Raw genomic sequence first — 26,498 nt, 5'->3', positions numbered from 1 at the left:
TTAGTAGAGAAATTAAAGTATGAGCCTTTTTATGGTCATCAAACTGATGAAATGAAGGACTAACACATTGCCCTTCTTGGAGTTAGTAATAAGGAGGGTGAGGTTTAATGCGCACAAATGAGGGTTGGAACAGGACACAGGTTTGTGTGTGAATGAGTTTGAGGGAGAATGTTTTTGGTCTGCAGTGTCACAATAAGAAATCATATGAGGTTCTTTTAATCAAATGGAAAAAATTGCCATGAGGCTCTATGTATTTCTTGGGTGTAAATGGGTTACTAAAATTTGCTTCAGGATCTGCATTTCTATCCATTTAGGGGAATCCAAATATCTGTCCAATAACTAATTGGATGCAGATATGGTAAGATGTAGATATGGTAATACTCCTTGGGAGAGATTATCATCCAACCGATTAATTATCCGATTAAGTTACCTTGTTGGATTTGTTTTCCTATGATATTGTGATTATTTTTGTGGATTTTTCTATTAGGATATATATATACATTAATTTTTATATTTTTCAGAAGGTTTAAAGTTCGCTGGATCGAACTATGCAACCTATACTATGATGCAAAATATGCTTAATGCTCTCAGAGTATTTTAACCAGTATTTTAACCAGTATATCTGAAATAAACAGACGCAAAACACAAGGCCTACAGGGCTCCCGCATACTCACATCGAGCCAACCGAGACTTATGGCCAAGCCCGCTCTGGAAGTTGCACTGCAAAGCAGAAATGCTTTCTGCATTTCCTTTTGGGCCAAGGAATGCATTTCTGTTTACTCTCAACCAGATTTCAACTCTTTTTGAGACCTACATGGTTGGATGCAATACTAAAATGATATGCAGCATCATGTGAGAATTTAAAATTTTCGAGGAGTAACCTAACCAAATCAATGGTCTTTGTCTCTTTAGGTCAAGAGAGGCTTGAATTAACAGACTCATCTGGCACCTCTGCAACCTTGCCAACACAACGGGACTTACACTTACTGCCCTTCACGGCTCTGCTGAGGCCTTTACCCAGTCCTTGACTGTTATAGCCTATTCCCCTGACTTTATCAGATAGGGTCCTTTAACTCTACTCATTCTTTAAGATTTAAACAGACTTTCAAACCGTCAGGCACCTCACCGACTATTCCACGGGGTTATAAACAGCCATCTGAACTTCTAAATAATTCTTAGGATTATTTAACATCAGCTTTCGTAACAGTTTTTCACCAATTCTAGACAGCACTCTGGAGTTGGGTCTCTTCCAACCTGTACTCAACTGCGCATACATCTAGTTTCGGTTATTACTGAAACTACTCATCTGGGATTATTAATGGAATATGCATATGTTCCTACATGTATGCAGTAGTGGCCGTCACCAAGAACAGAGGCACTACTGTAGGCATGTTCCACGATTATCCACCTCGAATATGCATGCAGATGACATGAAATACATAATTACTTCACTACTACAAGCCCATATCTTAAACGAATAAAGGAAAGAGACTTACAGAAGAAGACTCAGTCTTCCTACGCTTGGACCTTCTCAATATTAGTGCAATATTGAAGAAACTTTCATTACAAACATAAGCTTATTTCTTTACAGAGCTTCTTTCCTTACAAACTTCTTATTTCTTCTCCCTTACCCCTTAAATAAAATCATCATTCCTTATATAGGGAACGGAATCCAAACCTTATAGAAAACAGCTTAATAAAAGATAAAAGCAAAAAGGAAATCTTATCCTGGACGAATGATTCGTCCATACAGATATCTTATCTTTTTTCTACATTGTGTGACGTCAGCAGTATCTTTGCGTTAGCATTGCGTCAGCAACATCTTTTAGACAATAATTGTCCCAATTTCGAATCCATCTGAGGGGAGCTCAATGACTTCCCTTATGGTATTGTTAAACCTGATAGGTTCATCTTCCACTATATCCATAATACGGGCACGAGCTATTCTCTTTGACCTTGTAGACATTCTATCTTCATGGTGTTTCTTATATTTTTTGAGGAAACAACTGACCTTCTTATGTTTCTTGAACTTTCGTCCAATTATCTGACCATATCTATTTACCCATCTTGGTAAGAACAAATCTCCAAATTCTGGGGAAATAAACATTCTTCGGGATCTTCTGGTGTATCTATCTCTTCTGGTGAATCTTCTACGAGTCATCTGATCTGGATGAACTGGGTCCACCATCTTCCGTTGCCACGAGTTCTTTAAGCTTCACCATCATCTCATCAACTGCTCTGACATATTGTTGAATGGGTGATTCAAGAACTTCAACAATCTGTTTGTCTGAAGAGGATTTATCTTTAGAGGCTTCATTTGTCTTTTTCTCATGTTTGTTGACGAATGAAGTAAAGATCTCAAATTCATTTATGCCTAAGAGATCTTTGGAACGAAGTAAATGGGCTGTTAAATCTTCATTTTCACTCTCAAGCTTGCGATTTGCAAGCCTTAAGCTATTAACTTCTTCAACAAGGCGTAATGCAGACACCCTGTTCATCTCACATTGTTCAGTGAGATCTTGGATTTCCATCTTTGTGATAGAACACTCATCACATGCCATAAGTGCTCCTTTGAAATCTTTCTGATCGACTTTCTCGATCTTTGGATCTTTATAGAAATTGATACCAAGAGTTTTCCTGGCATCTTTCAAAGCTTCAGAAAGATCAACATAGCCTTTGTACAAAGGCTTGTCAAAAATTTTGATACAAGTAGTGACATCTGACCATTGTGTATAAATTCCAGGAAGTTTTCCCTTAAACACAACATAATATCTGTAACTTGATTTTGACTTGGAGTAAGCCATATTCATCTGGTAGTTTAAGCAATTCATGACTGAACTGAAATAGTCACGTTTGCTTTTATCTGTTGAATCATGGATACTCTGGTGATGAGAAATCCATAAATTATCTAAGATTGTTTTATCTTCTTCTTCAACTTCAAGCAAAGCCTTGAACTGAAATCTTTCATCTATGGTATAGAGGTATCTCTGACCATACATAATCTTTTTGGGTATGTGTTTCTTTTTCAAGTTAGCATTTCCCTTATGTGGGACTTTATCTTTGCTGCTTTGGGAATTAACCACTGAAGCAATAATCTCTTCAATAGAAGTATCTTTCGACTAGGATTCAGCCGTATCTTTGAGATTTTTGGACTGAGAATCAGCCATATCTAATTCTGCAAAATCATTTTCCAAATAAGGATCTAGATAATCCATCTGCAAGGAAGTTATCTTTACCATTAATATGTTCAAAAATAATATCAAAACCTTTGTTAATAATGGTATCTCTAAAAATCAACCATCTTCTTTGGGAAATCTTTTTTTCATTTAAATTTTTATAGAACTTGACTATAGCTTGGCAGTCAGTTCTAACAAGAATCTTTTTGTTTTGAAGAAAAAGTTCAAAGGCTTCTAATCCTTTGATAACAGATTCAACTTCAAAATCTATTGCTGCTAAATTTTTGTTCTAGTGTAAACGAGAAGTATATCTGCAAACTTCTTCACTGGACTTAGGCGAGTACTTATTTGGTCTGATTTTGAGTATAGCTCCCCATCCTTCTTGTGAACCATCTGCTTCAACAATGTGATAATAATTATCTTTCGGATATCTCATGGGTTTGATAGTAGAGATCAATTGTTTAATTCTTTGAACTAACTTAATATCTTGCTGATTAAATCTTTTTTCAGCTTTCGGGGAAGTCTTGGCATAGAGAGGGCCTAAGATTTTTCCCAATTCTTTTATAAAATTTCTAGCCTGATTGACTAGACCAACAAAAGATTTAATCTGGGTTGTTCCTTCAAGAATATCTGGGAATTCCAAGATTTTTCTCGAAATATGATCTTGTAAGGATATCAGATCTTTTCCTAAGACAAGTCCTAAAAAATTAATCTGTTCTTTAGCTATTTCTAATTTCTTTTTAGAGACAACTAATCCATGTTTAGCAAATAATTCAAAGGCTGTGAGCAAATGCTCAACATGCTGTTTCTCATTTTTACTAAAGACTAGGATGTCATCTATAAATTCTCTATAGTCTAAAAATATCTGATCCATTCTGTGCTGGAATACAGAAGGAGCATTCTTTAGTCCAAAGGGCATTACATTCCATTCGTAATGTCCTCTGCTTGTTGTGAAAGTAGTCCATGGAATCGAATCTTTGTGGACCTTTATCTGGTGGAATCCAGATTTAAGATCGAACTTGCTGAATATCTTTGCTCTGTCTATTAGCGAGACAAGGAAATCTCTTCTGAGGATGTTGTATGCTTCATCCTCAGTATTGTCATTCAATCTTTTGTAGTTTATCACCATTCTACTTTTTCCTCTCTTCTTTTCTGACTCTTTAATTACTATAAAAGCAGCTAATCTGTGAGGGCTGTTAGAATCTTGTACTAATCCAAGTTCTTTAAGCTCCTTAAGGTGCATATCAAATTCTTCATCATCTTTAGAATTGTACTTAGGGTTTCCTGTAACAATTCTCATATCTTGGTTCTTAATTTTTAACTCAATTATTGGCTTATCTATATGCCAGTATTCTAATGGGTTCTTATCTTGTATAATTTTTTATGTTTCTAATTTTTCTAAAACTTTCTATATCGTGAGTTCATGGAAATTAGATTCAAATCTTCTAATATCCAGGTAGTCTTGGTCTATCTCATAACAAGAATCAAACTCATATTCTTCCTCAAGTAATTCTTGTTCTATTCTAAATTCGAAATTTTCATCTTCCTCGATATCTGAAGCAACTTTACAAGAACCAGGGATTTTGCATTTACAGTTGGGATGTAAAGGGACAGGTTTAGGTTTTACCTTATCCACCACGGTTCGTTCGCAACTCTGAGGGTCTGAATAAGGCAAAGTAGGAATCATACCACTCTGCCTATTTATCTGAACATAGTGCTTGTTAATTTGGAGAGCACCATGAAAACTTAAGATAAAATTAAGGCCAATTAAGAGGTTGTCCCATGGAGTTGGTCTTGGACAGACTTGGCCCATCTGAAACCATTGGCTTTGTCCGCAATTAGTTTTGAAACTAATCAACGGGTTTTTCAACATCTTATCTGTGGTATGGGGTATGCCATCTATTCCTCTACTAATAATAGGAGGAATATCTACTAGAATTGAGGTTCATTAAACCATCTAGGGTTCAGTGTACTTACTGTATGATGCGTCCAAAATCTGCTCAGCCCTTGGATCTCCACGTGATGTCCTGCAAAACGAAAGCGTCAGATGTGGCCCGACCGCTGGGGTCGGGAGTCCACCTCCGAAGGCTAAGTCAGTTGATGAACTTAATCACAAACGACTCTGCTAGAAGCACGAGCTAATGAATGAAGAAACGGGAAAGGTGATCTAGATAGCAGGACGCTGATAGTTTGGATCTATCAGTATGTATCTGAACCTGAGTCTCAGATAGTATTCTTTTTGATCGATTGATCCCTCCCTCACCTTGTATGGTAGTGAGGTTTATATAGAGTGTACCTTCGAATCTCCTTCGTTGGATGCACTCGAGCCTTCTTCGGGTAGTCGTTGGATCTTATCAATAAGATCCGTTGAGCGATAGACTTCTACTAGTTTGGGCTAGTAGAGGACTCCTGAGATAACCGTTAGGTTATGCGATAGTTATCCCTTTGATGATGATTATTCGCAGCCGTCAGTTTGAGTCTGCTGTCATCAGGGTGATTACCCTAATCCATAAGTAAGATTAGGGCACGCTTGCAGCAGAATAATCTTTCTTCTTCAGCAAGCCATCTTCCGGCTCCGGTTCGCTCGGGAGCGATTCGGTTTTCTCCGTCTCGACCGGGGTCGAGGGTTGGACCAGGTATGAACCCGGTCAGATCATAAACTCTCCATATCACGAGCCCCCCAGACCAAGCGTTCGGTCGATCCCGAGGGCTTGGTTTTTAATCGGGTTCGATCGTCGGGTGATGATCTCTGCGTGCTTCATTAAATGTCATATCACATTTAATGCGGTGGTCACTTTTCCTCGAGCGTTGTGAGTGTAAGGCCACGTATCTTCGTTGCAGTTGATCTGTCGTGGCTCACGTCATCCAAGCGACGGTTTCCGAACGCCTATTTCGGATTCGTGAGTTCAAACTTTCAAAACGTCTTTGAATCTTGATCGTTGATTTTGAATCAATCTCGATCGTTCAGATTCCCGAACACTCGTGCGGGAGTTTTAAAAGCGGTTCATTGTCTTCGTAGGTTTCATTCTTCCTGTCTGGAATTTGAACCTTTGTTGTCTGCTTCGCGCCTTCCTCGCTCTCAAGCTTCCGTCTCATTGAATCGGTAAGTTTACTTGGTCTTTTCTTTTTGTAGTTTACTTGTAACGAGTAATGGCGGACGATAGGGCTTCTTTAGTACTCCATGTTGGTGATAGCGATGATGCTTTTGCTTCTCCTACTCCCGAACAGTCGGATAGTGATAACAAAACCCTAATCGTCCTCCGCGCGGAGTTCGCTGAAGTTTCTCAAAAAGGTTTTGAAAGAAAAACCGAAACTTCTCCTGTCCTTCTCGAGTCTGGATCTTCCAAGATTGTCGAGTCTTCTAGGCAGCCTCAAACCTCCGGGTCCAATGGTGGGCCTGGCTCTGTTCCTTCCATTTATAATGGAGAAACCCTTCTTTCAACTTGTCCAAGATTTTGACCTTCCTTCCTCATATCGGGTTAGGGCTCCCCACCCCGATGAGAGGGTTGATTCATCCCTTTCGGGTGAATTTTCTCTGTACATAGATGCCTTTGGAAAGCGGGGTTCGCTTTCCCTTTTTTAATCCTTTATTCTCCGCAGTTTTGAATCACTGGAACATTTGTCCCGGAATGCTCCTCCCCAATAGCTGGCGTCTCATCGTCGGCTTCTTGGGTTTGTGTTTTGAGCTTGGCATTATGCCATCTCTTTCTCTCTTTGTACATTTTCATGTTCTTTCTATCTCCCATCCTCCCGAATGGGTCTTTCTTTCCAAACGCAATAAGGCTGAACTTGATTGGAGGGGCAGCATCCTTGTCAAAGGAACTTGCCCTTCTAATCACAAAAGATGGCGCGAACGATACTTTTTGTCGTCGAGCGCCTCCATCGGATCTTAACTTCCCGACCACTCGAAGGAGGTTTACTTCTTCGTCGAAAGTAACCGGGGCCTTCCCTTATCCAAAGAAGACGAGGCGGCCATCAGGAAGATCAAATCCATTCCGTGGTATCAAGAGATACATGGATATGAAATGGAGTATAACTCCATCCTTCAGTACTGGGGCTTGGCTCATTGTGAGCTTCTAACCATCATCCTTTGATTTGGTGAAGTGATATGTCTTGAATTCGATTCTTGTCCTTCTTCTTTGCGTGCCTCCCCGAACGAACCACAAGCTGCGGGTGAAGGCCGCTAGGGCCGTTGTGACAGCCGAGCAACGATCGCCCGGGGTCTTGGACTGCAGACCAAGAGGCTTCTCTTCCCTCTCCCGACCCCTCTTACGGGGGTATCGGGAATATCGGGCTGTAGGCGATGCTTCGGGTAAAGGGAAGAAACCAATGGTGGAGAGAGCTAACGTCTCCTCCTTCGTCCGAACCAAGAGGAGGCATGACACAATTGATGCTCCCTCCAACAAAAAATCCAAAGCTCCGACGGATGGTGAGGAAGTCTTCATCCCCCATTGGACCCCGAAGATGACCGACGGGGTCACTCGGGATCTCGAGAAAGGCTGCGAGTGGAGCTCCCTCGGTCTTGCTCCTTCGATCGCCGGGAGTTTGAAGCCCTGGATGACACCTCCCTTGTTAGTCAATCTACAAGGTACCGGTCTTCTTGCTTACTTATGTTTTCATAATTTCTTATGACTTCTTCGATATCTTCCGTCTTCGCGGGAATGCTTGTGTTGAGCTTTTATCAACACATGGAAGCATTGAGCCGGGTTGGTCGCACCAGCTCCTTGCTTGCAAAATTGTGAAGAGAAATTGGCCAAGGCCAATTCCGAAATAGACCAGTGACTGCAGCTACTGTGGAGCTGCAGAAAAAGCATGAGGAAGAAGTGATCTCCCTCGAGGAAGCTCTTGAAGCTTCGAAAATTCGTGTCTCTGCTGCCGAGCGCGAGGCCGGGAAGCAAAAGGCGGCTGCCACGTTGTTTGGTGACAGCCTTGAAATCAAAAGTAGGGAGCTCGAAGAACATCTGAAGTTGGCAATCCCTAGCAAGCCCGAGCATATAAAGCCGGACCTTCGGAAGGAGTGCATTCGGAAATACCCGAGCACAGCGTACCTTTCTCCGAATTGCTAGGTTTCTACAACATTCGGGCTTATCGCATGGGGCGGAACGACGTTTGGGAGCAGATCCTTGGAACGATCCTTGACTTCGACACTTGCTCCTTTTCGTGAGGTATGCCACCCGGAGGTCTTCGGGAAAGTTGGTATGGATCTTCCATACCGGGCTCGGGGAGAAGATGATCCTTTTCCAGGTGACCCTCAATATGAGGCATATCTGAATGACGAGCCGGCACTTCCGGAGGAGAAATCACAAGCCGAGTCTCAAGTTGTTGCTGTAGAGGATTCAGCCGATGCTACTCTTGAGGAAGGCTCTTCTCATGGTCCTGAGAAAAGTCATCCCGACTAGGGTCCCTCGGGCAACAATGAAGAAAAGGCTTAGGGAGTTGTTCTTTTGTAAAGATGTACCCTCAATTTAATGAATAGACATTTCTTTATTCATGTTGGCCTCAAAATTTCCCCGTCTCCTGCCGAAGTATTGCCTTGAATATCAAAGTATTAATGATAAAACTTATCACTTAACTTTTCATTCCTCGCTTGAATAATGATCTTATAGAAATATTGTGAAGATGCATTTCGGGAAGATGCGTTAATCTTCCCCACTACTTCATTTATTGCAAAGTCCGCACGTTTCCCTTCTGCGAAGTTCAAACGTTTTCCTACTTTTGTGTACCATTCATTGTTTCCAATGAATCGGAAATACATCCATTATTTTAATGGCGGTCGCGACGATTGGAGGTTTCTCTGCATCGGTGTGCTCGCTTCCACATGTTTCCATATGGCATCCCTTCGACCGTTGATCTTGCTTTTTGCGGATTTCGAAGCGTCGTTTCGATCTGGGTCGTCGGTTGTCCTTAGCCTTCAACCGTCGTCTTATACCTTAGGCTATTTAAAGCCTTCGTGGGTACTCTCCATCTATCCTGACTTCTGCAAGATAGATTTGCTAAAGTGCCAAAGAAACCTTTCGTTCTTCGGCCTGCCTCCGTATTCCTCGTACTCCAATGACACTCTATCCATTTACGAACAAGTGAGTTTTTTGATTTCTCATCTCTTTCCCCTCTTCCCCCGAAGTAAACTGCACGAGTAGTTATACTTGGGGTTTAGTTTGTTGGTGCATCGAAGCTTTAGAAAACTAGGGTTTCCCCATTGTTCTTTGTCGTTTATTTACTGTACTGATACGGCTGTTTTTTTTGTTGTTTTGCATAGTGGCTCCCAAGATCAACCCGAACTTTATCAGAGCAAAATCTCGTAAGAATAGCGTTCCGTCGGTGGTGGTTGGGGCCAGTGCGGTGGTTTCAGCTAGTGAATCCTCCAAGCGTAAAGGCGGCTAGCTGGCGGTGAATCTTCAAGTCGATTCTCCGCAGCTTCGTTGATGCCGTCCCTACGCCTCCTTTGCCCGAAGTGATCGCTCGTCTTTCCCGGGAAGATCTTGATCACTCCGTTGCCGATGGTGCTGCCGGCACTCCTGGCTGGTGAGCTTTGTTGGTGGACCCCCGAAGAAGACTCTTTGGGCATCCGAGGCAAGCTGTGTTGGCGTCGATGAAGGTGTGGTCCCGGCGGGTGCTGCTCCTATTTCTAACTCCGGTGCTTGTTTGGCATCCTCCTCCTCTCCTTCGAGTTGGAGGATTTTGCCACCAGGAAGCGCCGTCGGGTGACAAGTGATGAAGCTCGGCCTTTGCTTGGTGTAGTTCATCCTTCTCATCCTTCGCTTTGAATTAGTGTCAAACGAGTTTGACAAAGCATTGGAATGGTGTCTTGCTTTGTTCGAATGACTTCTAAGAGCGCGGGTCTTTCCAAACTTCCGGATGAAGTCTTTACGAAGTCACTTGGTGATGTAAGTCTTTCTTCATTATCCTCCGATTTTGAAAAATTACTTTTCTGCTCCTCGCTAACTTGAAAGTTGTTTGCGGGAGTCTTCTTGAGTAACTTCCACAACCAAGTGGAAGCGGGTTACTAGACTCGATGGGTTGAGCAATGAAGTTTCTAGGCTTCGGGAAATCTCTGAAGCTAAAGATGTTGAGATTGCTCGCCTTCGGAATCTAGCTTGGGAGGTGGTAGGAGAAAAGAATTCGATGATTGGTCGTCTTCGGTCGGACTTGGATGATGCCAAGGAGAAGATCCGGCGACTGGAGCGGACGGTTGGAAAGTCGGGAGCTAAAGGATCCGAAACATTACCCGAAAGGCAAGCTGTCGTTCCTTTGCCCGAATCCCTTCCAACGATGTTCGCAGAGCCTGCGTTTTCAAGTATTTACACGGTAAGCCTTTTGTTGATATGCTGAATGCTTATAACTTGCAGGCGTCCGGGATGGTGAGAACGAAGTATGGGAATCAATATTAAGGAAAGATCCTCATTTTGATACGACTCCCTACGGTCTTGTTTGCCATCCTGAAGTATTTACCGACACTGGGTATTCCTCCTCCCGATTGGACCAAGGATAAGATTGATCCTCCACCTTCCGATCCGGATATTATGCAATATCCGGAAGATTCTCCTGTTTATTCTCCGTTGGAAGAAGTCAATTATGACGAGCTTGTACCGAATGCGAGTTTGGTCGAGGACCATTCTTCTCCTGGACAAGCTGGACAAAGAGTATGAAATTGCGGAGGATTTTCTGAATATCGAAATATTTTTGTAATCCTCATTTCTTCTCTTCTTTTCCTTGACTCCCCACCAATGGTTGACTCATATGTTTGTTCTAGCAAAGTCGCGTCGATCTTGTATAACTTGTTAATCAGTCACTGTAATGACTTTCTTCTTTGATCAAAGATTGTATCCAGCTCTTGTAATTATTTTGATCTTTGGCCTCTTTGGATCTTACGAAGAAATAAGAAATTACTTTATCTTTGAACTTTGCTAGCCACTTGAATCGCCGTTGCATTGGTCATAGGTCTTAGTTATGCAGAAACAATGCCTTTACTTAAGGATTTCCGGAGAAATACAATAAGTCGACGAGGGAACTCACTCACTCGGGTTTTAAACCGATGCCTTATACTTAAGGATTTCCGGAGAAATACAATAAGTCTGAGAAGGAACTCACTCGGGTTTTAAACCGATGCCTTATACTTAAGGATAATTCAAAAATTCAATAAGTCTCGAAGGAACTCACTCGGGTATCAAACCGACACCTTGCAAAAGGAACTCACTCGGATTTTCATCCGATGCCCCGACTTAAGAAAGTTCGAAAAATTTTCCATAAGCGTTGAAGTGTTGAAGGACCCACACAAATTTTCATCCGATGCCTTATAGTTGGATCTTGTTCTTGAATGTGGTGTATGATGCCCCCCAATCAAAAGATTGTTTGTTGAAAGCCAAAAATTGCATTGATTGAGTTGAAAATGATTACATCACGAACAAAATCAAAATCATCCTCAAGGATAAAACTTTTTGAGATGCCTAGCATTCCACGAACGATCCAACTCTTTACGGGAATCTATGTTCTTCACTGTAAGCTCTGAACCGACCGGTTTCACAACCATATAGGGTCCTTCCCGGGAAGGGTCCAACTTTCTTTGGTGACGCGGGTCGGAAGCTAGGGTGTTTCTCAACACCAAATCTCCGGCTAAGTACCGACGATTCTTCACTCGAGTATTATAATGAGACGCTATCCTTCTTTGATAATGTTGAGTTCGTGCTATTGCCTTTGCCCGAACTTCGTCCAACAAATCAAGACTATCAAGCGAGTCCTTGTTCATTTGCTTTTTCCTCGAACTCACGATCCCGTAACGTCCCGCCATTATCTCCACAGTGCCAATGCTTCGGATCCATATGCCAACCTTTGAATGGAGTTTCTCCTGTAGGTGTTCGAACCGTAGTTCTATAAGCCCACAATACATTATGTAGTTCTTCGACCCAAGAAGCTTTGTCGGCTTCGAGTCTTCTCTTTATTCCTTCCGAGTGGCGTTCGGTTAGTAACCTCTACCTGGCCATTGCTTTGGGGGTATGCCACTGAGGACATACGATGCTTGATCATATATGTTCCACGAATTGCTCAAATTGTGGACGATCGAACCGAGAGTACCATGGTCGGTGACAATTATCTTTGGAATCCCAAAGCGATATATGATTGATTCAAGCACAAATTTCTCCACTTTTTTCTCGATGATTGTCGCCGATGCAGCTTCTACCCATTTTGTGAAGTAATCAATTGCTACTATCGGATATTCCCGTCCGCTTTGATGCCTTGGTGAATTTGCCCATGATATCAATTCCCCACATTGCAAAGGGAATGGGATTTAGAATTGAAGTCATAATTTCCGCCGGGCGCTTAGATCTTGTAGCATGAATTTGTCGAGTTACTACATCGACGAACGTAGTCCATAGCGACCTCTTGGATCTTAGGCCAATATAACCCAAGTCTTAGAATTTTGTGGGCCGGGGCTCTGCCACCCATGTGAGCGCCACAAATTCCTTCATGAACCTCGACCAAAGCTGATTTTGCTCCTTCGGGGCCTATACATCTCATAAGGGGTCCAGCATAAGATCTTTTGTATAGTCTCCCATTCGGAATGACAAATCTAGCTGATCGAATCTTGATCAACCTTGCCTCTCTTGGATCCTCGGGTAACTTGTCATTTCTTAGATACTCGATTATTGGATCCATCTAGCAACGTTCTGCTTCAATATAAGAAATTTCTTTCTTATGATAACTTGGAAAAGTTATCTCTTCAATGTAGACCGAAGGGTCTAGATTCTTTTCCTTGGCATTGGCTAGTCGGGATAGCTCATCTGCCACTTGAATTTTCATTCCTCGAAATCCGAGATATCTTCAAATTCCGAAATTGGTTCCGAAATGCCCGCACTATCTCCCGATATTTTTGCAAGCGTGGTTCTTTAATGCCATACTCCCCCCTGGACTTGGTTGACTATAAGTTGAGAGTCACTATAAATAGTAACATCTGCAATAGCTAATGCCTTTGACAACCGAAGTCCTGCTATCGAGGCCTCATATTCCGCTTCGTTATTACTTGCATCAAATGCGAATCTCAAAGCATATCGAATAATAAATCCTGCTGGACTTTTTAATAGAATTCCAGCGCTTTGCTCCATCTTTATTACTCTAACCATCCACATATACCTCCCAAGTGGTTAGTATAAGGGGATCCTCAATGGTGGGTTCCACCGGTGCGATAGTTTCTACTACAAAGTCGGCTAATGCACGAGCCTTGATTGCGATTACTGGGCTTAAAACTCACTTGGAACTCACTTAGCTCAACCGACCAGGATACCATCCTTCCGGACAAATCGGGTTTGTTAAGAACTTTACTAAGAGGAAAAGTTGTAAATACCTCAATTGGATGAGCACTGAAAATATGGCCTTAGCTTCTGGCGGCCATCATGAGAGCAGAGCACGCTTCTCAATCTGCGAATATCTCGTCTCCGCATCTAGCAACACGTGGCTTACATAGTAAATCGGCCACTTGTTTCTTATCTTTCTCCCGAACAAATCTTGCACCGACCGCCGAAAGGGATGTCGCTAGATATAGCTGTAATATTTCCCCCTTCTCCAGTGCGGACGGGATCGGTGGTTGTCCAAGTGCTTTTTTTAATTCCTCGAAAGCTTTACGGCACTCTTGATCCACTTCGCTTCCTTACGCCCTTGGTCTTTAAGTGCCTTGAAGAAAGGCGGACATTTTCTCTCAGACTTGGAGATAAATCGATTTAAGGCAGCAACTCTCCCTGTCAAACATTGTACATCCCGAACGGTTTTGGGAGCCTCCATATCAATCGAGCTTGTATTTTGGCGGGATTTGCCTCAATTCCCCTCTGTGATACCATGAAACCCAAGAATTTGCCCGAGGAGACTCCAAAGGCACATTTTTCGGGGTTCAACTTCATTTGATGTTTCCTCGATCTTGAGAAAACCTCGGTCAAATCTGCAATGTGATTTGCTTTTGTAAAGCTTTTCACCAACATGTCGTCAACATATGCTTCAACATTCTTTCCTATCAGCTCTTTGAAAATCTTGTTGACGACCCTCTGATATGTTGCTCCTGCATTCTTCAGGCCAAAAGGCATGACCTTGTAATAATAGCTTTCACGATCGAGTCATGAAAGCCGTATACTTCTCATCCTCCTTATTCATAAGGATCTGATTATACTACGAGTAGGCATCCATGAAACTTAAAGTTTCATATCCTGCGATAGCATCTATCAAGAGGTCAATCCGAGGCAACGGGTAGTAATCTTTTGGGCAAGCTTTGTTTAGATCCGTGTAGTCTGTTTCATCCTCCACTTCCCATTCGCCTTTTTTACCATCACCACGTTGGCCAACCAAGTTGGGCACTCGATTGGTTCTATGAAACCAGAATTCTTAAGTTTTTCAACTTCGTTCCGAACGGCTTCATACTTTTCAATAGAGAAATTTCTTCTTTTACGTATCACCGGTTTCGCCTTAGGGTCTATCCGAGTTTGTGCTCTGCAATGGCCCGATCGATCCCCGGCATGTCCTCGATGGACCATGCGAATACATCCTTATTCATTGAAGAAATAACTTCAACTCATCTTTAAACTCTTCCAGTTTGTTCGGACCCGACATAAGTAATCTTTTTCTCATCCTTGGTACACAGCTGGATTTGCTCCGATTTCTCCACTGGTTCGGGCCTTTGCATCTCTGTCTCTTCCCGATCATCTCGAACTTCTATGGGGAGGGCAGTAACCTTCCTCGGACCCTCCTTGTCTTTTAAATAGGCAACATAACACTGCCGAGAGATCTTACGGTCGAGAGGAGACTTGACCGATTCCCATATCGGTCGGGAATTTTATCTTCAGTGCTTTGTCGAAACAATAGCACCTATCTTGGATAAAGATGGTCGGCCGAGAATCATATTATAGGCTGGTAGTTCTCGAACCACCAAAAAATTGATTCGGACAGTTGTTTCTTTAGGAAAACTTCCAATGGAAAGATCCAACTGAACCGATCCTTCCGCTACTGCAGATGACCCTGCAAAGCCATATAGGTGTGTAGATGAAGGTTTCATCAAGTCCTGATCCACCTTCAATTTTTGATACACTTCGTAAGAAATTAGGTCAGTGCAGACCACTGTATCAATCAATACTCTATGCACTTCCCGCCGTGCAATCTCTACCTTGATGACTATAGCATCATCATGAGGTAAACAAACATCTCTTTCGTCTTCTTCGCTAAAGGTGATAGAATCCTCACCATTCAGCTTCTTCCGCTTCTGCGCCTCTTCGGCCCCAACAAATTTGGATTTGGTTTTTAAACTCCGGAATGATTCGGGCTCTGGACCCCCGAAGATGGTAAGAATCGGTGACCGAGTAGCAGACTTCAATCACCTCCTTGCCTTTTTTTAGACTTCGGGGCCTCCCTCGATCGTTCTACGAACTAACCGAACGATTCCTTTTAGGGGCAGCCGCACGTGGCCCACGTGGCTCCTCCCTTCTCCTGCTAACAAAACTGGACAGATGTCCCCGAGATATCAATCTCTCAATATACGCCTTCGGATGACGACGATCATTAGTGTAATGACCATAGTCCTTGTGGAATCGGCAATACTTTTCCCGATCCTGCTGCTCTCCGGGTTTCAAAAGAATTTTAGGCGGCCACTTCAAAATATTTTTTCTTTTGAGGATATTCAAAATATCGGCTCGAGGAGCATTCAATGGAGTGTACTCACTTCTACCGGGGGATCTTTGGCGCCAAGGTTGGGATCTTCCAACCCGATCGCGAACATTCTTCTTTGGCTTCTGCTTCGCTCGGGAGCCTTTTGTTCCTTATTGGAGACTTTATTATCTCCTTGGCGCGCATCTAGAATCTCCATGACTTCAGCTGCTTCGGCATCTCTGTACCAACTCAGCATAAGTCGTGGGTATATCCTGTAGTAATAACTCCGGAGTTTCCGATTTGTGAGTCCTGTGAATAGAGCGGTTACGGCTACTGTTCATCCAAGTTTTCTATCTCCATCGTCACTTTGTTGAATCTTTTCGGGAGAACTCTCTGATCGATTCGTTCTTTCCTTGTTTGACGATAAACAAGGTTTCTTCCGTTTTCTTGACCTCGTATCCCACTCTGGAATCGCCCTATGAATTGGCGCGCCAATTCGTCAAAGTTCTCGATCCTTCCCGAGGGGAGGTTAGAAAACCACTTTTGTGCCGCTCAGTTAGAGATGAACCGAAAACCACATAAAATTTCATCGAAATTACCGAAACGTCCATGGTGCAGTTGGTAATAGCCGATGTGAGCTATTGGATCTCCGGAGCCATCGAATGTTGAGAAGGTAGGCAAACGGAAGTTATGGGGACACCGATATCCCGCAATTGGCTCAGCAAAAGGAGTCTTCCGAATGACTGAGTAAATATCCTCAGTTATTCTTCCCTTAGCCAATTGCCCTAACTTCTCATTGATGTTGGCCAATTCTTGACCAATCTGGGTCGGGTGATCTTCAGCAATACGATCACGACCTCGATTAACACGATCATCACGTGCTACTCGATCATCACGAACAACCCGTCCTTCACGAACGTTTCTCTCGTCACGAACTGCTCGATCATCACGAACGGTTCTTCGACGATGGGTGAGTGAGTTCTTACCCCCTGTATCCAACCTTGTATTTGAATCGGTTGTACTCTCTTGCGGTGCTGTCGAACCGATCGCCTCGCCTTGGTTGATCATCAATCCTCCGAAGTCCTCGGTCTCCTTCACGGAAATTCTGATCAACATTCCGGTCTTCAGCCATTCTTTGGTCACGTGGTATTTGATCACGTGGCAATGCACGTCTCCCTGAATCGTGTTGATCAGGTTCTTGTGGTAAAACCACTCGTCTGGTGAGCACGCGGAGTGCTTGGCTCACCTCCAAGAGTTGAATCTTTACCTGATCCAATTGATCTCGGATTGTATCGGGGAGGAAGATTACGTCCTCCCCGGCCATCATCCACCTCGATAGGATTTTGGCTTTCCTGGGGAATATCTGGATTATTCACCCCGGGTATCCCCGAACACCGAATTGCGTTGTGCAGCGGCTGCTGCGGCTGCCGATCTAGTCACCATGGCTTTTTCAAGTCTTTCCCACAGACGGCGCCAAATGATGCGTCCAAAATCTGCTCGACCCTTGGATCTCCACGTGATGTCCTGCAAAAGCGAAAGCGTCGGATGTGGCCCGACCGGCTGGGGTCGGGAGTCCACCTCCGAAGGCTAAGTCGGTTGATGAACTTAATCACAAACGGCTCTGCTAGAAGCACGAGCTAATGAATGAAGAAACGGGAAAGGTGATCTAGATAGCGGGACTGATAGTTTGGATCTATCAGGTATGTATCCGAACTCGAGTCTCAGATAGTATTCTTTTTGATCGATTGATCCCTCCCTCACCTTGTATGGTAGTGAGGTTTATATAGAGTGTACCTTCGAATCTCCTTCGTTGGATGCACTCGAGCCTTCTTCGGGTAGTCGTTGGATCTTATCAATAAGATCCGTTGAGCGATAGACTTCTACTAGTTTGGGCTAGTAGAGGAATCCTGAGATAACCGTTAGGTTATGCGATAGTTATCCCTTTGATGATGATTATCCGCAGCCGTCAGTTTGAGTCTGCTGTCATCAGGATGATTACCCTAATCCATAAGTAAGATTAGGGCACGCTTGCAGCAGAATAATCTTTCTTCTTCAGCAAGCCATCTTCCGGCTCCGGTTCGCTCAGGAGCGATTCGGTTTTCTCCATCTCGACCGGGGTCGAGGGTCGGACCAGGTATGAACCCGGTCAGATCATAAACTCTCCATATCACTTTACACCCTGTATCTATTATTCCGATTAAGGACACTATCTTAGTTTCAACTTTTACTTGACATTCTACTTCTATTGATTTTAGATTTTCTTTTGTTTGACAAAGAGGGATCTGTATTTCACTAGGAATCTGTGCTGAAGTGCTTGGTTGGTTAGTAGAACCAAAACCTCCTCTTCGTATAACCTCAGGTCCAATACCATAATTAGGTATAACTATGGCTTGTGCAATCTTTTCACCTTCAGTGACAGCTATTTCTTGATCACTATGGTTCATCATACAAATCTTTATAGGGTCTGTATAATCCGCATCTAAAACTCCTCCAAGAATTTGAACTCCTTGCAAGGCATAATAAGATCTATCCTTAATTATCATGCCAAATTTATTACTTATGGTGTAAGTAACAAATGTGTCAATGATAGTTATCTTATGAGACTCAAGAATACAATCATATGGGATGCATATGTCATATCCTAGACTATACTTTGTAGATTTTTTGGGGTGTAATGTGACCTCAGAAAACCATCGTATATCTGGATTTGGATCTCTATCAATTTTGGCATTGATAATTGCTAATTCATCCTGTACCAATTTTAATTTTGTAGAATCTCTTTTTTCTTGTAATTCTGGAATAGTAATTCTATTTTCTCTTTCTTTAATAAGAATTAGAATTATCTATACAAAATTTGCATCTTTCGTTCAAGGCGTTTCTGCATTGGTATCTTAAATCTAATCCAGTGTATTTTTTACAACCTGAACAAGCTACGTGATATCTACCACCTTTGTGTTTCCAAAGATGCTTATTCTTTTCACATTGTATCTTGTTCATTCGAATATGTAAATCTGTGGGATTAACAAGTTGGTTAATCAAGTCTGGATATGGTTCAGTATCTTCTTCATGGGTATCAGGTATTTCTACTGATACAACACTATAAATAGATTCTTGGTATAACATCTCTTGGTCTACAGCAATTAAGCATTCGTTGGTATTTTGTACTACCATTGCTCTCTTGTTATCTGTATTAACTAACTTAGGACATTCTTTGACCAAATGTCCAGGTATCTCCGAATTATAACATGCTAGTCTGGTTTTATAATTCCTGTTGGGATTATATCTTCTTGCATGTCTTTGGGGATCTAGAAAAGGTTTTCTTCTATTAGATCTTCTCAAATACCAATTTCTTTTATCTTGGTAATATCTCCTTTTAGGTTTTTCATAATAACCTATTTGTGGTCTCCTAGGAGCTTGAATGTATCTGGGTTTTCTTCTAGGTTTGCTATTTTGATTTCTTTCACCAAACGCTTGAGTGGTGAAGATGTCTTTACAGAATCCAAAGTCTGTACTTTGAAACTGTCTTTGTATCTGTATGAAAGTACATTCCTCCACGAGCTTTGTAATAATATGTGTAATTCTTATACATACATTATCTTTAGCTGGCTCATTATCTACTGGAGTCCAACTATCTTTAATATTAACAAAGGTTTTGATATTATTTTTGAACATATTAATGGTAAAGATAACTTCCTTGCAGATGGATTATCTAGATCCTTATTTGGAAAATGATTTGCAGGAATTAGATTTGGCTGATTCTCAGTCCAAAGATCTCAAAGATACGGCTGAATCCCAGTTGAAAGATACTTCTATTGAAGAGATTATTGCTTCAGTGGTTAATTCCCAAAGTAGCAAAGATAAAGTCCCACATAAGGGAAGTGCTAACTTGAAAAAGAAGCACATACCCAAAAAGATTATGTATGGTCAGAGATACCTCTATACCATAGATGAAAGATTTCAGTTCAAGGCTTTGCTTGAAGTTGAAGAAGAAGATAAAACAATCTTAGATAATTTATGGATTTCTCATCACCAGAGTATCCATGATTCAACAGATAAAAGCAAACGTGACTATTTCAGTCCAGTCATGAATTGCTTAAACTACCAGATGAATATGGCTTACTCCAAGTCAAAATCAAGTTACAGATATTACGTTGTGTTTAAGGGAAAACTTCCTGGAATTTATACACAATGGTCAGATGTCACTACTTGTATCAAAATTTTTGACAAGCCTTTGTACAAAGGCTATGTTGATCTTTCTGAAGCTTTGAAAGATGCCAGGAAAACTCTTGGTATCAATTGCTATAAAGATCCAAAGATCGAGAAAGTCGATCAGAAAGATTTCAAAGGAGCACTTATGGCATGTGATGAGTGTTCTATCACAAAGATGGAAATCCAAGATCTCACTGAACAATGTGAGATGAACAGGGTGTCTGCATTACGCCTTGTTGAAGAAGTTAATAGCTTAAGGCTTGCAAATCGCAAGCTCGAGAGTGAAAAAGAAGATTTAACAGCCCATTTACTTCGTTCCAAAGATCTCTTAGGCATGAATGAATTTGAGATCTTTACTTCATTCGTCAACAAACATGAGAAAAAGACAAATGAAGCCTCTAAAGATAAATCCTCTTCAGACAAACAGATTGTTGAAGTTCTTGAATCACCCATTCAACAATATATCAGAGCAATTGATGAGATGATGGTGAAGCTTAAAGAACTCGTGGCAACGGAAGGTGGTGGACCTAGTTCATCCAAATCAGATGACTCGCAGAAGATTCACCAGAAGAGATAGATACACCAGAAGATCCCGAAGAATGTTTATTTCCCCGGAATTTGGAGATTTGTTCTTACCAAGATGGGTAAATAGATATGGTCAGATAATTGGACGAAAGTTCAAGAAGCATAAGAAGGTCAATTGTTTCCTCAAAAAATATGAGAAACACCATGAAGATAGAATGTCTACAAGGTCAAAGAGAATAGCTCGTGCCCGTATTATGGATATAGTGGAAGATGAACCTATCAGGTTTAACCATACCATAAGGGAAGTCATTGAGCTCGCCTCAGATGGATTCAAAGTTGGGACAATTATTGTCCAAAAGATGTTGCTGACGCAATGCTAACGCCAAGATACTGCTGACGTCACAAAATGTAGAAAAAAGATAAGATATCTGTATGGACGAATCATTCGTCCAGGATAAGATTTCCTTTTTGCTTTTATCTTTTATTAAGCTGTTTTCAATAAGGTTTGGATTCCGTTCCCTATATAAGGAACGATGGTTTTATGTAAGGGGTAAGGGAGAAGAAGTAAGAAGTTTGTAAGGAAAGAAACTCTGTAAAGAAATAAGCTTATGTTTGTAATGAAAGTTTCTTCAATATTGCACTAATCTTGAGAAGGTCCAAGCGTAGGAAGACTAAGTCTTCTTCTATAAGTCTCTTTCCTTTATTCATTTAAGATATGGGCTTGTAGTAGTGAAGTAATTATGTATTTCATGTCATCTGCATGCATATTCGAGGTGGATAATCGTGGAACATGCCTACAGTAGTGCCTCTGTTCCTGGTGACGGCCACCACTGCATACATGTAGGAACATATGCATATTCCATTAATAATCCCAGATGAGTAGTTTCAGTAATAACCGAAACTAGATGTATGCGAAGTTGAGTACAGGTTGGAAGAGACCCAACTCCAGTGCTGTCTAAAATTGGTGAAAAGCTGATGTTAAATAATCCTAAGAATTATTCAGAAGTTCAGATGGCTGTTTATAACCCCGTGGAATAGTCGGTGAGGTGCTTGACGGTCTGAAAGTCTGTTTAAATCTTAAAGAATGAGTAGAGTTAAAGGACCCTATCTGATAAAGTCAGGGGAATATGCTATAACAGTCAAGGACTGGGTAAAGGCCTCAGCAGAGCCGTGAATGGCAGTAAGTGTAAGTCTCGTTGTGTCGGCAAGGTTGCAGAGGTGCCAAATGAGTCTGTTAATTCAAGCCTCTCTTGACCTAAAGAGACAAAGACCATTGATTTGGTTGGGGTACTCCTCGAAAATTTTAAATTCTCACATGATGCTGCATATCATTTTAGTATTGCATCCAACCATGTAGGTCTCAAAAAGAGTTGAAATCTGGCTGAGAGTAAACAGAAATGCATTCCTTGGCCCAAAAGGAAATGCAGAAAGCATCCCCGCTTTGCAGTGCAACTTCCAGAGCGGGCTTGGCCATAAGTCTCGGTTGGCTCGATGTGAGTATGCGGGAGCCCTGTAGAACTTGTGTTTTGCGTCTGTTTATTTCAGATATACTGGTTAAAATACTCTGAGAGCATTAGGCATATTTTGCATCATAGTATAGGTTGCATAGTTCGATCCAGCAAACTTTAAACCTTCTTGAAAATATAAAAATTATGGTAAATATATATATAAAAGTAAATAGTACTTATTGTAAGAAAATCAAAATACTAAGAAGAGTAGAAGAAAGGAAAGTTACTAAATTCTCAAATCTCATCCCTATCCTTCACGAACAAAATGGTAAAGATGTTGGTGGGTGGTCTAATATGCGAATCGAGTTTGTGTTCATGCCCATTTAGGAGAACTAAAAAAAGTTCAGTTACTATCCGAATCTGACTGAATCCATCCGAATATTGAATGTCTTATCCGATTCATTTACACCCCTACATATTTCTATATGCATCAATAGATCCAACAACACTTTATGATTTCAACCAAGTGCATGGGCATAGGGTGATTCTCATGTCCACATGGTTGGGATTCTCTTTTCTTGTAGAATCTGTGAACTATGTTGGGCTTGTGCATTTTGAACTGGGTGCTAGAATTCAATGCACCTGAAGTTATTGCTTGATAGGTTGGGAAGTGAACAATAGGCAGTGGAAGCTGAAGAGGATAGTTTATTGAATTTTCTTACTGACACTTGTGAGAACAGATTGTAGCTTGATGATGGCAAATACTCTGACAAGCTTATACTGGTGAACAAATTTATGTTTAGTTGTTTTGACTACTTTAGTAGCTGTAAGGCAAGAAAGAACCTAGCCCAATCACATGGTATCAGCTCATTTCTCATCGTTATGATTTTGCGGGTGAATCTATTTTGTATTCTCTTCATGACATCAGTAAAATTTTCTCTTAAATGGGGAAAACTGTGGGACACAGGTGAGAGTGACAAACCTAACAATATCTGGTACTGCTGGCTGTCATTTTTGACCCATATCTCCTGTTTTTTTAAAATATCCCTCTTCCATTGGGCTTCTAATGTAATATTTTACTAGGGATGACAATTGTGCTAGTCAAACCTAATTAGCTGCCTTTTCTTTATCCTTCCCCTTTCTGGTTGGCTTGAAAGATTTTCTCTAGAGTTAAAATGATATGATAAAACCACAATCTCAGTTCCTAAAATAAATCCATTTAATTATCATTTAATCTTTTCTCTTATTATGGTATGGCCGGAGGCCTGTAAATGCCATGTACGGAGAAGTGATATAATCCAGATTTAAGGAATTAGAAGAGCTAGGGGCAGACCTGACCTTAAGAGAGGTGGTGAGAAAGGATATGCATAGATTAGGCCTTATATCTAGTATGACTTCAATTAGAGCTGATTGGAGGGCAAGAATCCATGTAGCCGACCCCATTTAGTTGGGACAAGGCTTGAGGATGATGACGACAACGATGATAATTCAAGTACTGCTAATTCTGCAAATAAAATATTGAACATGCTCTTTAACAGCTAATGCAATTGTCTTATTATGGTTCATGCTTTGTCTTGCTTTTTAACAACTAATGCAATTATCTCAGTATTTTTGTGCTATGCCTTCTTAACAAATTAATGTACTCCAACTCTGAGACTTCTTTGTAGAACTTCTTGATGTAAACCAGATCTAGGACCACCTAATGAGGGCCCAAGGGGTTTACCAGCACCCTACGGCCCTACCAGCAACCCAAGTAATTTCGTCAAAGTATAGGGGTATTTTGGTAAATTCTCTATTTTTAGGTTGAGTCCACTGAGGGTCTAGTTGGGTCTAGTATGGTTGTGGGACCCTGGATCTACTTTTATTTTTGCAATTGAGTCATTATTTTGTAAGTTATTAAAGAATCCTTGTTGTTGTTGGATTCCTAAGTTGTGGAGTACCTTAGTTTCAGTCTACCTCTTGTAGGGATTTGATATCCTACTCTTAGTTTCCAAATTGGATCTTTCCAGAGTGAGATATGATGGAATCCTTGTTGGAGTTTGTTTGTGAAATTAAAAGTAACCGCAAGCGCATAGTATCGTGTAGCTAACGGGTTGTTCTCAGGGAGATATGCCACCTGGAATTCAATTTCTTAATAGTAATGCGAGAGTGGAATGATTCAATTTTTGTTAACTAATTAACTAAACTAAACGATCCTAATCCATGCATCTAATGCAATCGAATTAAAACGAAAAATAAAGCAAACACAATCAATGCATAAATAAAAGATAGGAAAAAAATGCGAACAATAAAAATAAAAGGAAAAGGGAAGTGATCCGAGTGTTAGCTCTGGATCGAGGGAAGGGGAGTATAATAATAATGACTTTGACCGTGGACCCTTTGCCGTAGCTTACAGTCCACCGATCAGGGGAACGAGTATTAAGGAAAAAAACAGTGCAGAAAGTAAATAACAAAGCAATAAAAGGAAAAAGGAAGCCTTAATCAAAGAGAGGCATGACTGTAGGCATCTCTGATCAAGGAAGAAATTTCGACCGAAACAGGAATTTCGACCTTGCAAAAGGCCGAAATTTCGACGTTTTTCTGAAAATGAGAACTTCAATTTCAGGCCTCATATGGACTCAAAATGATTTGGATTCTTGTATACTACCTATTTCAAGCATAATAAACTCAATGGAACTAGTATTTTGTAAAAAACAAAACTATTGAAAATTTATCATTCAAGTATACTAACAAATGACTGGTTCCGACAAGTGCAAACTGTATTGCATACGTGCATAGAATCAACAACATACATGAATTGTTTGGTAGAATGGTTACATATACAACAAGTCAACAAAATAAACTGACTGACTAGATCAAGTGATGGTGTCTCAAATATATAAAGCTAAAGCCTATATATCATATATACATAAAATAAAAATACATAATTTTAGAAAATAATTATTAAAATGAAAAAATGGTAGAAAATAAAAAACAGATAAGTTTAACAAAACACAATTATAGATCATAGTCCTAGGCTAAACATATATTAATTTCAAGGCAATACAAGATCATTTAAGGCATGAACAAAACAAAAATAAAAAAAAGGGGAAGTTTGGAACTGTTGGGTGTGGCTCATGCTTCACATTCTATTGTTGCTGGAGTTTCCTTTGTAGCTATTGTGGCTTAGGAGGTGTTTGGAGGCAAAAAATGAGCAAAAGTGGTTTTTGAAGGCAAAGGAGTAGTGAAAATTAGGTGAAAATGGGATAGAAATCAACAAAAACTAAGGAGAAACAAGTTGGAATGCTGATATGTCGAAATTTTGGTCGAAATGGTCGAAATTTCGGTCGAAATGGTCAAAATGGTCGAAATCTCCGAAATTTCGGTCGAAATTTGATACTTTTCCGAAATAATTGAAATTTCGTTTCATTTTTTAAAAATGCAGACATTTCGACCGAAATTTTGACAATTTCGGTCGAATTTTCTTCTATGTCTCTGATCAAGGATCTAGGGGAAGGGAGAACAATAAATAAATGCAAGAAAGTAAATTGCGAAAGTAAAATGGAAACCTTAACCAAAGAGAAGCACGACTGTAGGCATCTCTGATCAAGGATCCAGGGGAAGGGAGAACAATAAATAAATGCTGAAAGTAAATCCTAAATTAAGAATATGGAGGGGTAGATAGAAGCGGGAATGGAGGGAGGAGAGAAGATTAATAAAGAGGGTTACTTACTTGCGAATTGAACAAACGATTCGAATCTCAACCAACCCTAACAACCAGATCTAGATCTAGAATGATCTAAATCTGCAATTGCTAGACCCAGAGAAAAACGAATCTAAAAACTTGAAACTTGAACTTGAATTGCATTACATAAAAAAATTAAACCTAAACATTAATCTAGAAATTAAAATCTCACAAATGCAAGCAAAGAAAACTAAAGAAAACCTAAATAAACTGAAGAGAGAAGAAAGAATGCTTCTACTAAGCTTTTAAAACACGTATTTTTTTGATTGAGTATGCTCTCCTTTTATAGAGTTTACATGGGATATGAATCTTGATAGAATTTGAATCAAACTCAGGGTTCCTATCTGACTCAGCCAATTAGGGTTTTGACGTACTAATCGGACCAACTTAGAGAGATCAGATGCACAATTCCACCGTTGGATTTGAAGATCAAGAAGTCGTGAAGCTCTACTCCAAAAATCAGCTCGATCGGACACCAGATGACCGTTCGATGAAGGGCATGATTGAAACTGGACAGAGACATTCAAAAACGGGATTTTTGCCTCTTCCTTCTCTAAATATAATTCTTTTCTCTCTTTTTCTTTCTTTAATCAAATCACAAATAGGAAATAAGATATTGAGGTATGCAAGGACTCTTTTATCCATTTGGACTCTCTCAATAATATCTCTGTAGATTTGATTGAAAATTTATAATCTCAGCCGTAGAACAAATTTGCCTTCTTTATCTCTTAAATATTTTGGAGTTGGCCCATAATCACATCTCTAGCCCATCATGCTCCAGATCAGGCCCATTTTCGCATT

At 40.8% G+C, this 26,498-nt stretch overlaps 1 protein-coding gene across 2 annotated transcripts in view; it reads left to right on the top strand.

The window, feature by feature from the left end:
• The window catches only part of SD3 (import inner membrane translocase subunit), a 44,034-nt gene that overhangs the window by 1,152 nt on the left and 16,384 nt on the right, over positions 1-26,498 (top strand). The window lies entirely within an intron of this gene.

This window comes from Hakea prostrata, chromosome 1 (assembly GCF_041222555.1).
Source record: "Hakea prostrata isolate BN-2017 chromosome 1, UWA_Hpros_2, whole genome shotgun sequence".
Classification (NCBI taxonomy): Eukaryota; Viridiplantae; Streptophyta; class Magnoliopsida; order Proteales; family Proteaceae; genus Hakea; species Hakea prostrata.
Note: the sequence above shows the minus strand (reverse complement) of the source record. Positions and strands in the feature narration are given on the sequence as shown.